The sequence below is a fragment of the Hippocampus zosterae genome, chromosome 5 (assembly GCF_025434085.1).
Source record: "Hippocampus zosterae strain Florida chromosome 5, ASM2543408v3, whole genome shotgun sequence".
NCBI lineage: Eukaryota > Metazoa > Chordata > Actinopteri > Syngnathiformes > Syngnathidae > Hippocampus > Hippocampus zosterae.
The window spans coordinates 19,880,714-19,894,956 of NC_067455.1; positions in this window are offsets into that span (position 1 = coordinate 19,880,714).

Consider the following 14,243-nt stretch of genomic DNA (forward strand, 5'->3'; position numbering starts at 1 on the left):
AAAAAGTTGAACCAAGCAACAACACTTTTGTGGGCCGAAGGCCCATCTTACCAGCCTTCCGCAGGAACTAGCTGATGAGTTGGTATATATATATATATATATATATATATATATATATATATATATATATATATATATATATATATATATATATATATATATATATATATATATATATATATATATATATATATATATATATATATATATATATATATATATTTTGGCGGCTGGATAGCTCAGTTGGTAAGGCATCGGTTTGGCATACGGACTACGGAGATGGTGGTTCGAATCCCGCTTGGGGCAAAAAAATGAGCACATAACACCGTCCAGTGTGGGTCCTTGGGCAATGATGAGAGACAATAAAACGGCTCACTGGGGAACCAGAGCACCTTGATGAAAAATGGGCTACTGGAATAAAGCGGAGTTGGGCGAGATGCGATAACATGGCTCTGTTGGAATGCTACTCCTCAAGCAACCCTAGTCAAGTCAACATTATTTATAGAGCACTTTCAAACAGAGAATGTGGGCTAAATGGTTACTTCGAAACCCACAGTCACGGTTGACCACGAAGCAACTAGTATCTCAGTGTTACAACATCCACAAACTGCAACTGCTGTCACAACTTGAGATTGATGAGGTACAACGCAGGTTCCATGGTGAAGGACCCCAGGCTGCCAGATCAGAGGAGGAGGTCATACCAGAGATTGGGATGAATGCAGATGATGAGATGGGGAGGCCAGCCCCAATGAATGAAATGCTGTGCGAGGCAGCAACTGGCCTGAAAGCTAAGATCATGGTGAGAATGAAAGCTGCGCAACCTCAAAACCGATTACAACGGCTATGTGAAGTACCACCTGAAAGTCTCATGGAAAGTGTGAATGCAGCACTGAGGGCGATCCCTACCTAACGATCACGGAAGCCAATGAGCTGATATACGCTTCAGCATCAGTGATCCTTGAGATGCTTGGCTATAAGAGCAACCATGAGATTCGTTACCCACCATGGAAAAGACCGTTAGAGGCTAAGATAAAGGCGGCTCGGAAAGATGTGAGTCAATATACGGAGGCCCAGAGAGGTGTGATGAAAAGGTCGATACCTGAGAGGTGCATCCAGATGACCATACCTGAAGCACTCGAAACTGCCAAACAAAGACTCCAAGCCTTGTCCAGCCGCCTAAAGTGGTACACGAAAGAGAATGAGGCCAGACGAATAAACAGGCTGCTCGCAACACAACCTGCGAAAGTGTACGCTCAGTGGCAGGGTCCTAACAACAGAGCTGACCCACCAATACTGGAAACTGAAAGGTACTGGAAAGGTATATGGGAGAAGGAGGTTGCACATAACAGCAGTGCGCAATGGCTGTGACCCTGAGAGAGGAGCACAGCAACTTCCCTGAACAGAACCCAGTTACCACAACAGTGGCAGACATACAGGAAAGAGTCTCAGATATGAAGAACTTCACAGCACCAGGCCCGGACATGGTCCACACCTACTGGCTAAAGAAACTCACAGCACTCCATGAGCGCCTAGCATCACAAATGAACCAGCTGCTGTGGGATGGGTCTCACCCAGGATGGCTAACCGAAGGTCGAACGATCCAGATCATGAAGGATCCCTCAAAGGGTGCAGTCCCATCCAACTGAGCAAAGCACAGAAGGGCATTGGTAGAGATACCAGAGGAGCCAAACATCAGCTCCTGGTTGACAGAACAGTCACACAAGACTGCAGGTCCCGACGTACCAACCTGTGCACAGCCTGGATTGATTACAAGAAAGCCTATGACTCGATGCCACATACATGGATCACTGAATGCTTGGAGTTGTATAAGGTGAACAGGACCCTAAGAGCCTTGGTTGCAAACTCGATGAGGATGTGGAAAACCACACTTGAAGCCAATGGCAAGCCACTTACCCAAGTGTCCATCAAATGTGGCATATACCAAGGTGATGCACTCTCCCCACTGCTCTTCTTCATAGGACTGAAACCCCTAAGTCAAGTAATCACCAAGACAGGCTATGGATACCGCCTCAGAAATGGAGCTACAATCAGTCACCTCCTCTACATGGATGACATAAAGCTGTATGCTAAGAGAGAAAGGGACATAGACTCCCTGATCCACACAACCAGGATCTACAGCAGCGACATTGGGATGTCATTCGGGCTTGAGAAATGTAGTCGGATGGTGACTAAGAGAGGAAAGGTAGTCCGCACAGAAGGGATGTCACTCCCTGAAGGAACAATAGCAGACATTGAGGATAGTTACAAGTACCTCGGTATACCACAAGCCAATGGCAACCTCGAACTGGCCAAAAAGGAAAGCGGCTACGGCCAAATACTTCCAGCGAGTGAGGCAAGTCCTAAGAAGCCAGCTCAATGGCAAGAATAAGACCCGGGCAATAAACAGCTATGCCCTGCCAGTGATCAGATACCCTGCAGGAATAATAAGGTGGCCAAAGGAGGAGATTCAGGCCATGGACGTGAAGACCCAAAAGCTCCTAACCATGCATGGAGTGTTCCATCCCAAATCCAGCACCCTGAGACTGAACGCAAGCCGAAAGGAAGGTGGCCGAGGACTAGTGAGTGTGAGAGCCACTGTCCAGAATGAAACATCCAAGCTCCATGAATACATCAAGGAGAAGGCTCCAACGGATGACGTACTCAGAGAATGTCTCATCTTCTGTCAATGGGGAACAGAAGATGAGGCACTGGAAGAGGGACCATCATGGGAGGACAAGCCCCTACATGGGATGTACCACCGGACCATAACTGAAGTGGCCGATCTCAAGAAGTCCTATCAGTGGCTAGAGATGGCTGGCCTGAAGGACAGCACAGAGGCACTCATCCTGACTGCTCAGGAGCAGGCCCTGAGCACCAGAGCCATTGAGGCCCAGATATACCACACCAGTCAAGACCCAAGGTGTAGGTTGTGCAAAGAGGCACCTGAGATGATCCAACACATAACTGCAGGGTGTAAGATGCTGGCAGGGAAAGCCTACATGGAACGCCATAACCAGGTGGCTGGCATAGTCTACAGAAACATCTGTGCGGAGTATGGACTGGAAACCTGAGTGGTTGCAACAACAACATCGGACATCTCAGTCCAGAAATGTGCAGTGCTGGGAACAGCAAGGATACTGCGCAGAACCCTCAAGCTTCCTGGCCTCTGGTAGAGGACCCGAGCTGAATGAGGGACGGACACCACCCGAGGGGTGGGTGAGACAAGGATTATTATACGTATACTAGCTGGTTCGCCGCCCTCCGGGCGGCTCATCAGCTAGTTCCTGCGGAAGGCTGGTAAGGTGGGCCTTCGGCCCACAAAAGTGTTGTTGCTTGGTTCAACTTTTTGTTCATCTTCATTGCTTATCGCAAAAATAAAGAGATGTTTAGCTCTACTAAATAACTAACAATTTCATTGCAATGCTTGTGGGTAGACAACATTTTTTCGCTAAGATGCCCGCGCGATCGTAGTGAGCCACTGCCTGAGCGGCGCAGTGGCGGCGCGCAGTGGCGGCGCGCAGTGGCGGCGCGCAGTGGCGGCGCGCAGTGGTGGCGCGCAGCGGCGCGGTGAAGTAGGTACGTTTTGAAAAGGGACAGACGGAAGGACAGACCGCGTGCGGGACGACGCGCAATATATATATATATATATATATAAGATATAGAAAGGAAACTGACGAGACACGGAACGCCTGGATAAGACACAAGTGATTTTGAGGGAGCTGATTGGTTAACACAAGGGACCAGCCTGATGAGAAAACGTAGAAACAAAACCGAATGGGCAAGACATAAAAAGGCACACGTGGAAACAAGATATAACATGAAACAAAACTAAATGTGATCCAAACAACAGGAACAGATCATGGCACATTGTACCTGTATATAGTCTTGTATGTGTTTGATCTACAAAGTATATTTGCACACAGATACACTGAATCAATTTGTATCAGGCCTCTGTCTAATGTGCTTGCCCTCCCTTCATCCTCTTTGTCTGCTGGTGGAGACCTCGCCTTGTGTCTCCTCAACAGCCATATATATTAATTCATTATACAGATCTCTTTTTTGAATTACTGCACCATGATTCAGCTTGGGATCAGTCGAAGGTTTTGACAAAGAGACGCATGTGTCTTATGGGGGTGTGTATGCGTGCGCGCGTGTGTGTGTGTGTGTGTTCGCGCATGCGCCAGCCAGTAAAAACAAATTTGAGTGATGGGTCAGCACAAGAGCCGAGATGAATAAATGAATATTGCTAGTGTGTGTTTTTGTGGATGACACACACACCATCTTGCCGAAAGGACAGGGGAAGCAAAGCTCTGCGTCTCCTGCAGAGGGTGCCGTGTCTCTCAGCAGGGGGGTGCAGCAAGCAAACAGAGGGGGAGCCTGTACATGCCGCTCCCCAAACTCCAGCACATGCACCATCACCACCACCATCACTCCACCCTACTGTGTTACAAGAGGGGTGACTTTGTTGCCCTGACCCTGTGCTTCGATAAACCACCGCTCATGCATTATTCATCTGCAAATAGCAATTTTGATATTTTGCTGGGGGGGAGATGAAGAAGAATACAGAAGAAAATCCAAAATAGAGCTCAGCAACAATCTCGACACTATTATTAACCAGATTTGATTTAATAACTGCAATATATATATATATATATATATATATATATATATATATATATATATATTATATATATAATTCCTCATCTCACCCCCCACCCCCTCGGGTGGTGTCCGTCCCTCATTCAGCTCGGGTCCTCTACCAGAAGCCAGGAAGCTTGAGGGTTCTGCGCAGTCTACGTGTGTGTGTGTGTGTGTGTGTGTTTGTGTGTGTATATATATATACATATATATATATAGATATATACATATATATATATATAGATATATATATATATATATATATATATATATATATATATATATATATATATATATATATATATATATATATATATATATATATATATATATATATATATATATATATATATATATATATATATATATATATATATATAAAATATTTATTTTTTTTATTTTCCATGGACACACACATACACACACACTCACTCACACACACCTGTGAGGACTTATTTCATTTCAATAGATGCACAGATGTTTAACTCAGTAAGGCAACTCTTGATTAATCCGCTTTGAACAAAAAAAGAGACTAAAGCAGGGGTGTCAAACTCAGCTCCTGGAGGGCCGCTGTCCTGCATGTTTTCCAAGTCTCCCTGTTGCAACACACCTGATTCAAATGATCAGACCATCAGCAAGCTCTGCGCAAGCCTGGCATTGAACCTGTTCATTTGAATCAGGTGTGTTGCAACAGGGAGACTTGGAAGACATGCAGGACAGCGGCCCTGCAGGACATTGAGTTATGGACTAAAGTGTTTCTCCGGTCCAATTACAAAATAATACCCTGAAAAAGTGATCATATATTCGATTTGATTTTCCTAGACATGAAAACTCCATGTGAGAGACCCATTATGTTGAGCGACATATTCGTATGCTTTTGTAAATTTGATCATGAGGTGGGTGATGATGTGGAAGCTGTAAAATTTGTTCTGGAATGCTGCTATAAAGCATAAAACAATCGGCACATTCTATCTGAACTTTAATAGCTCTTGTGTAAATCAGAGATGATTCACAGGCTTGCTTTTTACTGCATGTAACTCTTCACGTTCTCCTCTGAAGAGTACACACCCCTTGCTGGCACCAGTCCTTCTTTGGAAGGACTTTTGCAGAAGCCAAATATGAAGAAAATGTTGGTGAGATGTAACCTTCTGCTGCTGACTGATGGATATTTGTTTGGGGGGGGGGTTCCTGACATTCGATTCCTGACACACATTTTTCAAAGTAAGCATCGCAGCAGACACTGTTTATTTCTCACAGAATTTCAGAGCAAATTTCAAATTTTACAACTTCAGGTACATTCAATTTTCATTCCCCATGTTAGCCGTTCCACCATTGTTTATTAATAAAACCAAAGGATATCACGGAGTCACATAGCAGGTGCCATAACTCTTTGTCTAATCTAAATGATAAAATTGAGTGCTCATGACCCCCTTTGAAAATGTATTTGGAGAGGAGGGAAATCATTCAGTACCAGAGAGGAAATCTCTCCCTCTTGCTCCTCCACTGGGGCAATGCCATCTGAAATTACTTTGCCTTGGTGTACGTCCAACAAAAGCTCTCTCCTGAATTTCATCCTCTTTTAAATTTGTGTTTGAATAACCCTCAAGCTACAAATCAAAGGATGTCGGACATGAAGAGTTAGGTCATGGAGTATGGATCATCGTGGCTTCCACAGACGTCTCCTTGGAAGAAAGAAGGGAACGGGTGGCTGCTACTTTGACTGATGGAAGTGAGAGAGTGACGGAGGGGGCCGTTCGGTGCCCATTCTCCTGAGACGAAATCCAAGCCTGTGCCAAAATTCTCATTTCCTTGCCGCAAAATATTTCATTAAGCTTTTAACTCTTTGCAAGGTGACTGGCTGAACTATCTGCAGCTGGATTCCATGTTTTCTTTGTCTGCTCAATATGTCAGACAGATGTTGACCAACAGCCTCAAACTGTGCAGCGCTAAACGGTATAAAAAAGGATGACATTCGGTACAAAACTGGTCATGGCGTGCAGCACAACATTTCACGGGTACATCCGTGCAGGTCCCAGTGGCACCGATATAATTAAGACCTCTTCTTAATTACTTAATACGCCCAATTAGCAGCAGATTTAGCTATAAGAACGATAAGAATCAGAAGGAAGTTAAGTCTATTTGTCATTGCATTTAATTCTGAATGTTAATCAAATTAGTGCGGCCTGATATGATGGAAACACACCACGCCGTGTTTTGACCGAGGGGCTCAGCCAGCTTTTCCTGTTAGAACGGACTGACAAAAACGGTATAACACAAAGGCCGCCACTTATGTGCCAATGTTGATCACGGTATTTGCTTCCATGATGTATTTCACTGTTTAATATATGATGTGACGGTATGGCTGTGACATCAGGCTTAAGTCAGGCAGCCCACCAATCATGGGCAAAAGCGTCTGCTGCTGCATTCTCGGCCACTTAATTAGAAGTTGTTGGTACCACAGAAGGTGTCCCTAACCTTTTCAGGGGCTGAACAGATGGTGTCCCTTCTTTTTGAGGTCCTGCCAATGCCCACTCTGTGGCTCCTGGGAAAATGACCTAACTCACAGGCAGCTGCTTAGTGCGGCTTGAGTGATTCTTTATAGCCACTTTTGTTGGGGACGTCTACCACCGCAAACAATGACCGAACCGCTGTAGCTCCATTCCCGCTATGTGATGAGAAATGCGTTTGGATGCAGCATTACAGTTGTAACTGTGGTTCCAGATACATGTGTAAGACAAGCGGGAGAAAATTGACATCTCCATGCGAGGAAAGTTGTGTGCACCTTCCTTATGCTGCTGGCAGATGGTGTGAATATCAGCCGTGAAAGGACCTGAGAGGGCAGGCAGAACAAAAAGTGAAAAGAGTTCCTTGACAGTTACAAAGAGGCCCCATGGAGAGGTGGGGTGGGGAGTGGCCTTCTCCCTAATGGATAAAAAGTGGCGGGCGGGGGGGGTAGACCTTGCCTGGGCGTTAATCGTCGAGGAGCGAAAGTGGATGGTGAAAATGCGCGGGCGCAGATTTGATATGGACGGAGGCGGGGGTTTGGTGCTTTAACATGCTCCGTGCTGTGTAGATGGAAGATCGGCTGTCACTCTTAAGAGACTTGGCTCAACCTGCTTCCGACCACGCAGGAAGTTGAGTTGGATGACTGCTCTCTGACTAATGATATGCGTAGCATTGTGTGGGTTTCAACATAAAGACATTTTTAACATGCTTCTGTAAAAGTTTCAAAAAAGAAAATTTGGAGTGATTCAACTCGTAAACAGTAACCCGAAAAGAATGAATTGGAATGAAGAAACGATATGCGTAGCATTGTGTGGGTTTCAACATAAAGACATTTTTAACATGCTTCTGTAAAAGTTTCAAAAAAGAACATTTGGAGTGATTCAACTCGTAAACAGTAACCCGAGAAGAATGAATTGGAATGAAGAAACGGAATGAAATTGCTCCGCATAAACACCTCAATTGGAATTTCATTCGAATTCACAGGGATGGTTTATTATGTTTGTCAATCCCAACCAGCGTCATCGAAACGGTTCAATCAGAATAGGCAGGCTACATCTACGCTCTGTCTCGACGTAAATGAGTAGCGACGTCGTCGTATACGCAATTTAAAATGGCAACACTTTATCAAAGCTCGTAGGCAACAGACTTGTTTGAAACTGCATGTACCTTGTTTCGTCAAGATATTGCTTTAATACAGTGGTTCTCAATTATTTTCTGTCATGCCCCCCCCCCCAGGAAGAGGAAAGCATCTCCCGCACCCCCTCCCCCCGCATGACTATAAATAGTATCGTTTGTCTATAAAATTGTAAAAGAACACTGTATCCTTATTAACGTATAAGAGAATTAAAAAAATGAAGAAATATGGACCAACTTTATGGACCAACTTACAACAAAGAATAGCTTTAGTAACTGGAACAGAAAAGATTTAAAGTGCATCTGAAATTCAAAAATTGCATTATATCCTTACTTTAACTACATTAAAAATATTTTTTGACTGACCATGTCAAACCATACGAATACTGAAAAATAAAATTACATAAAAGAAATACAATACAATACAATACATGCTGATTTATATAGCGCTTTCACAATAACTAATAATGCATTCAAACTAATCACCAACATTATCTCAGAGAACAATATTTTTAAAAACTTTAACCAGCAAAACAAAAATATATAAAAGTATTTGTGCTTTTTTTAAAAAAATCAAATATGATGTCTGGATTAATGGCTACAATGATCACGTTTTGCAATGCACAGCTTTTCGAAGCAAGGTTTGAAGCAGGACACAGCAACTCTCCGCTCCTGCTCAATGTGTAGCTGGTACCTGTATTTCAGTTGACTGAAGTAGCAGTCGCAATACGTTATGATTGTTGGCAATATTCAGCACGTTCTCGCTGGAAAAAAACTCTAGCAGCTTATCACCGTGATTGGGGTGTAATGTCTATAAGTAGCGCTTTAATTTATTTAGCTTCATGCTGTCCGCAACCAACATTTTTGGAGACACTAAACTCACCAATCTTTCCTCGTCTGCCACCACAGTCGCAGTGAAGCCAAGTGCTACATACGCCTTGTCTTATTTCCTCCCTGAGAATGCCAGTGCCCCCTAACGTAGTGGAGGTGCAACTGTATGTTACTTTAGGACTAAAAAAATAAAAAAGCATGTTCACCGAGGTCAAACGCGCCCCCCTTGATGGAGCCTCGGGGGCGGGGGGGGGGGTCGCTGGGGGCGCTCCCCATTATTTGAGAAACACTGCTTTAATAAAAGCAACCGGTGTGTTTAATAAACGAATTACTGTATCTCCAACCCAACAAATCACATTGTGTTGACATTTATCTCCGGGTGGCACACGGCTGATCTGATTAACAAGTAAAGCATAAAAACGGCAGATCGGGATAGATCACGGCACACGTAAAAAGGTGACCAGAGATCTTCATTATTTGGAATGATTTCAATCAGAATAAAAAAAATGTCTCTCTGTCAACCCGGCTGTGTGTAAGCTTGTGAAAAGGCCTCAGAGTCTTCCTGGAAAGTGGCTCAGCTCAGTCGTGTTTCACTGACATGGCAGGGGACATAAAATGTGTCATTTTCATCATGTACTTCCATGGGTAAACCTGTTTCCTGCATCTCTCGGCATCAGATAAATGTCTACAGAGCCTTATGGCCATGAAGCAAGAGCAGACTCGATCGATCTTTCGGGCAATAGGATTTAATAGGTGTGGAGCTTTGGGGTGGATATATTTACTCAGTAAAAGGGAGAAGCGTGACAAGACCCCGTTACCCATTTGTTCAGCTTCATGGGATGTCCTGGCATTTTGGTTTCAAGTAAAGTGAAGTCAAATACAACTTGATTGTCAAATGTGCTGTATGTGCAACAGACTGCACAGATGAAATGTCTTCCCTCTCAACCAGTCAACAATACAACAAGAGGAGCCGCTGCGGGTGCCCACACCACGATCAAAAGAACAGTTCACATAAAGTTTCATTTCCTTTTACATTCCCTCATTACATTTCCTTTATGGTGGTTAAAAAATGGACTCACAGATACTCATTAATAGTAATTTGGGACTTCATTAAGTACACCTGATATTATAAAACAGAATAAATCCATTCCACAAAGATAACAAATACAATGCCAGATAATTGTGAATAGTCCTCCCAAAGAGGTATTAATTCCACATGCTTATGAATGTGGTGGTAGTGTGTACAACCTTAGAGGATCAATAATAACAAGATCAAACTGGATTTCAGTCATTTTTAATTCTTACTGTGAACTGCCCACGGATCACCTATCCATCCATCCGTCCGTCCATCCATCCATTTTCTGAACCAGCGTTTATCCTCATTGGGGATGCAAGATAGCTAGAGCCTTTTCCAGCTGACTTTGGGAGAGAGGTGGGGTACATACGCACTACCAGGACTGGAGCCCCACAGGGATGTGTCCTCTCGCCACTGCTCTTCTCTCTCTACACAAACGATTGCACCTCAACAGATCCAGCTGTCAAACTCATAAAGTTTGCAGACGACACCACGGTTATCGGTCTCATCAAAGACGGCGACGAGTCTGCGTACCGCCAACAAGTGGAGCAGCTGGAGCTCTGGTGCGGCCGACACAACCTCGGGCTGAACACGCTCAAGACTGTAGAGATGATCGTGGACTTCAGGAAACATTCTTCTCCTCAGTTGCCCCTCACACTATCCAACTGCCCTGTGTCAACCGTCGAGACCTTCAAGTTCCTGGGAATCACAGTCTCCCAGGACATGAAGTGGGAAGTCAACAGCATCTCCATCCTGAAAAGGGCCCGGCAGCGGATGTACTTCCTGAGGCTGCTGAGGAAGCATAGCCTGCCACAGGAGGTGCTACGACAGTTCTACACGGCAGTCATCGAATCAATCCTGTGTTCTTCCATCACGGTTTGGTTTGGGGCCGCCACAAAAAAGGACAAAATCCGACTTCAATGGACAGTTAGGACGGCAGAAAAAATCGTTGGCACCGCCCTACCCACTCTTGAGGACTTGCACACTGCAAGAATCAAGACAAGTGCACGGAAAATCCTCCTGGATCCCCCGCACCCTGCCCACCACCTTTTTCAGCCACTCCCCTCAGGCAGACGCTACAGATCCATGCGCACCAAATCCAGTAGACACTTAAACAGCTTCTTCCCTCTAGCCATTAACTCTTTAAACAGTCACTGACATAGTCACTCTTCTTGCACCACAAAATGGTACTACAAAACTACTGGTATACTCTAAAATGGTTCAATGATTTTGTTGTTTACGATGATACTAGTGCAGTGTGTTATACCGGAGACAAATTCCTTGTGTGTTCTACATACTTGGCCAATAAAGATGATTCTGATTCTGATTCTGATTCTGATTCTGATCCTGGACTGGTCGCCAACCAATCCAAGGCACAAAGGGTTATTTATTCATGTAAACAGCTGATACTTGGTAAGTAATGTATCACTTTCAAATGTTATCACGCTGACATAGGAAATAAAAACAACAATAGATTTTCATTTTTATGTCAAGTCAACAGTATTTATAGAGCACTTTCAAACAGCCATCGCTGCATACAAAGTGCTGTACATGGAGCAATTTAACATGCACAATAAACAGTAAGACAAATCGGTAATAAAGGCGGTAGAAAGCACCAAACAGTAAAATCAAGAACAAATCTAAGTCATGCTGAGTCGAATGCCAAAGAATACAAGTGAGTTTTGAGGAGGGCTTTGAAGATGGGCGGCGAGGAGGCTTGCCGAATGTTCAGTGGGAGGTCATTCCAGAGAGAGGGACCAGCAACAGAAAAGGCTCGATCCCCTCTGAACCTCAGTTTAGTTCTTTGTACTTCAAACAAAGTCTGGTCCACAGACCTGAGGCGCCGGGCAGGTGTGTAGGGGCCGATGAGCTCAGAGAGGTAAGGTGGCGCGAGATTATTCAGAGATTTGAAAACAAAGAGGAGGATCTTGAAAACTCTAAAATGAATGGGGAGCCAGTGAAGGGAAGAGTGGTATCACCGAACATTAAAGATTTAATGAGGCGGGGAAAGGTAAATGGTGATAATATCATTGTCTGACCATTCGCGATTTGTGTTAGTTTGTGTACATCAAAACAAATATTGCATGTTTGACCATTTCGGTGTAGGAACATCGAGAAATGATGTCTTGAATAACATATCAGAATAGAATCAGCTGGAGGATGTTTTCTCTGGAAATACTGCTCTTTAGGTGCCACTTTTACTGCCTTCTCTTCTCTCCCCATCAAAAGCAAATCTTTTTTTTTCTGGGGTGACATTACGGGTGTGGCGAAGCTATCAATTGTGCGGGTGAAACTCTCAACTAATACATACTTGCTTGAGTAAGACAACAATTTTAAATCTGCAAAGTCGAGCAAAGGCTCATGCAAACTGTGGAGCAACAGCAAGCCTAAAACTCTTAAATCACCGTCACTGAAAAGTGCATTTTGATGATTCTGGAACTAAATTTAGTGAATGCAGAGGCAAACGAAGGACTTTATGTAAGCTGTGGGTGTTTTTGTGTATAAATAGGCCTACATCGCATTGTTTGTTTTTTGTTTTTAGCAAGATAGTTCACGTTGCTTTTGAACTATGAAATTTGAACAGGTGAGAGAGACATTACGGTCAATAAATAAAAATGCGATCGATGCATCTTCAACAAGCACCCACTGATTACTCGATAAACAGTCAGCCTTCAGTCAGTGCAGTGGCGTGACTCCCTAGCTGCGGGCCGAGACCCCCCTAAGATCATTGTTAAGGTCAGAAGATGAATATTTATTACAAAATGTTAATCTCCTTCTGAAATGCTGAAGGCATTTAGAACAAGTGTGAAGAAAATAAACAACAAGGTGGAGCCTCTCCACAGTTTCATTCCAAGAGATGAAATAAAGAAGTTCTTTGGAAGCAAACAACATCACGAGTTGTGTTTATCATTTATTTCGTTTTGAGTCTTCCCTCAATAATAGCCCTTCTCGGATTCTGTATTGAACTGCAGTTTTGTTCGAAGTCTGGCCTCCACCGCCTCCCCAAATGACCTTGTACTTGAGCGGCGCACCTCAGTCCCCCACACACTTCTACTAATGCCATTATGCTGGGCCCTACATGCTAAAAGTCAGTGGTGGTGATAGTGGCTGATTAGATTGTGTCCATCGATTGAGCAATGTGCCATTAGAACGTGGACAGTGTGGGCTGCGACTCGTGCCTCTCCTCTGAAGACACTCTGACAGTCTGAGAGCGAGGAGATGGAGCCCCATGCAGGGCACAAGATTGAGTTATTGATTAGCTCTCTTCTTTCTCTTCTCCCCGTCTCTCTCGGAGGTGCTCCCAAAGACCCCTTCATCAGGATAATGAATTTCACTTATTACACATTAACGACGTAATGTCTGTATGGTAATAATGGCAGAAATTAGCTCTTTGTCACCCCCTTTGGATTTAAAAGAGGTTAGCGAAGGGGGGGAGGGGGGAGGCAACGCAAGAATGAAAGGCCGTGAACATGTAAGGTCCCATTACACACTGAGGAATGTGATTTTTATAAAAGTGAACTCCGTGAGACATTTGCAGGAGAAATCGAGACACCTCCTGTGATTTTAGCTCTACTAAAGCGGCGGAGGAGCATTTTTTGATGGAAGAGATGTGTTTGATGTGATTGAAGGAGTGCAAGAGAGAGAAATAACGACGTGTAGCCGGCTGTGATGTGGAAAGGAGAGGGCAATGAGAAGAGCCTGTGATTCAGGAGAGACAAAGAGATGCTGAAGCTGGAGCAATGAAGTGGAAGAGTGAAAGCAGGGCCGCTCACATTATCATCACGCAGAGTCAACTCTTCAGGGTTGGTCATCATGTCTCTTAGGAAGCTTACAAATGACTAATGAGACTTGATTATAGTCCGTGAGATGGCCCGCTGTCCAGCATCAATCCACTCAGCAATTACAGGAAACACAAACAGCCTCAGCCAAGTCAAAGAAGCATGCGACGGTGTCAGAGCACAATATCTTCCTCTATAACTTGTTGCCGCTATACATGAGCTGGAAGTGCCGCTGAACTGCGTTCAGCTGCCCTCATAAAGCCCCATATCCAAAGACATCG